The sequence below is a fragment of the Octopus bimaculoides genome, chromosome 2 (genome assembly GCF_001194135.2).
Source record: "Octopus bimaculoides isolate UCB-OBI-ISO-001 chromosome 2, ASM119413v2, whole genome shotgun sequence".
Lineage (NCBI taxonomy): Eukaryota > Metazoa > Mollusca > Cephalopoda > Octopoda > Octopodidae > Octopus > Octopus bimaculoides.
In genome coordinates, this window is record NC_068982.1 from 152639198 (window position 1) to 152641118 (window position 1921).

The following is a 1921-nucleotide window of genomic DNA, read 5'->3' on the forward strand; positions in this document are numbered from 1 at the left end:
TATATATATATATATATATATATATATATATGTGAGTGTATATATATATATATTAACGGCCGTAATGCAGTGATACCTGGATATCCTTGTCGCTTATTTGCTATATATATATATATATATATATGCATGCAGGCTCACACATTTGTATATGTACATCCTTTGTGTGTGTGTGTGTGTGTATGTGTGTAACTATCATCAGCAACTGTGTACCTTCTTCATGCATCTACTCCCTGATTACTCATAAACCCAAAATGCGTTCACATTGTGGCCATTAATAAATGAAACAACGTATATTTTATTAATTTATTACTTAATTTACAATAATAAAGTGAACAAGTGAACAGCAGTTAGTGCGTGTTTTTACTGGCAGAATAAATCTCTCTAGATACAATTAGGCACCATATATGTTCTCTATGATAAGGCTAGTATTTGCTTCTATAAATATGAAACAATTTCATTCATAGCAGTTAAATCTTTTTACTATATTTTGTTTGTTTAAATCATTGGTAAACTCCTAACAAATGTATAAGAAACCTGCGACTCATTCGGGCACCGATGCTAAACCCAGCCCCAAAACCACATAGGAAGATAATTTCTTAAACACACTAACATACCTCTATATTTAGTTGCATTATACTTTACTGTATGACACTTGTTTGTATACTTATCATTCTTTTCTGGTTCTGAACTTTTCCAGTCTGTACGTTTATACGAGATATTTTACTATATTATAGACGTAATTTGAAATTGACTCACTACATACATACAAATAAAATAAATGCGCCCTTTTAAAGCCTAGCCAGGCTCATGGGCCCGGTTTCCGGGTTTCAATGGCGAATGTGTTCCCCAGCGTTACTCATTTTTGTCAGCTGAGTGGACTGGAGCAACGTGAAATGAAGTGTTTTGCTCAAGAACACAACGCGTCGCCCGGTCCAGGAATCGAAACCATAATCTTATAATCATGATGCTGACACCCTAGCCACTAAGCCACACGCCTCCACATACATACGTACATACATACATACATACATACATACATACATACATACATATGTTAGTGTGTTTAAGCAATATATATATACACACTATAATGGAGAAAGCTGCTTATTAATTTAGTATGTAACAATTACTAAAAGTACTAAAAGAGAGCAATTATTAAAGGGTTGACCGTCTGGAAATATTTTTATAATTACATGTTCTAAGAAATTTCCTATATTTATCAAGTTTGTTGAATTTTCTAAACTCCGATTTCTCGCAAATTTAAATATTCACGTGCGTGCATGCGTGCGTGTGTGCGCGCGCGCGCGCGTGTGTGCGTGTGTGTGTGCGGTGTTCACTGACAAAACTTCGTGCTGCAAGGCTTTTGTGAAGTTTTGTCAGTGAATAGGTTGCGGTTTGAAAGCGACGAAAATATTTTGACACGAATGAAACTTTAACGATGAAGTGAAACTAACGGTATTTGTGTGTTCTTGAATGGTTTACGAACATCTTCCACGTTGCAATTGTTTTTGTTTCACCACACGATCTCAGATCAAGTCACTTGCTATGCAAGTACATCTCCGTAATTTTTAAAAATCACTGTGGATAAATGAACTTCTCAGGTCCTCCAGTATTTTATTTTCTAAACAGAAACAATCGGGGCAGAGAGTAGGTTGCAAAAAATTCATAATTTCTCAGATTTTCTTTTTTATAGCATATAAATGTATTTATGGGGGGAAATATTGAAAAAAACATTAATACATGCAAGAATGATAAAGAAACGAGGAGGGTTGTCTTTGGACGTGCTAGAAACAACAGCCAAATCGCTCTTAAATCACTTTTCCCTCTGAAAATATTAATAATTAAAAGAAAATCTTTTTACCGAAAATGCTCTTCCCATGGTATTGAAGTGCAAAAGAAATTGACCCAAAAATTTGGTCGG

The 1921-nt window shown here is 34.7% G+C and overlaps 1 protein-coding gene across 3 annotated transcripts in view; it reads right to left on the reverse strand.

Moving 5' to 3' along the window:
• Positions 1 to 1921, reverse strand: part of LOC106870474 (putative carbonic anhydrase-like protein 1) — a 497991-nt gene that overhangs the window by 168357 nt on the left and 327713 nt on the right. The gene's annotated exons all lie outside the window — the stretch shown is intronic.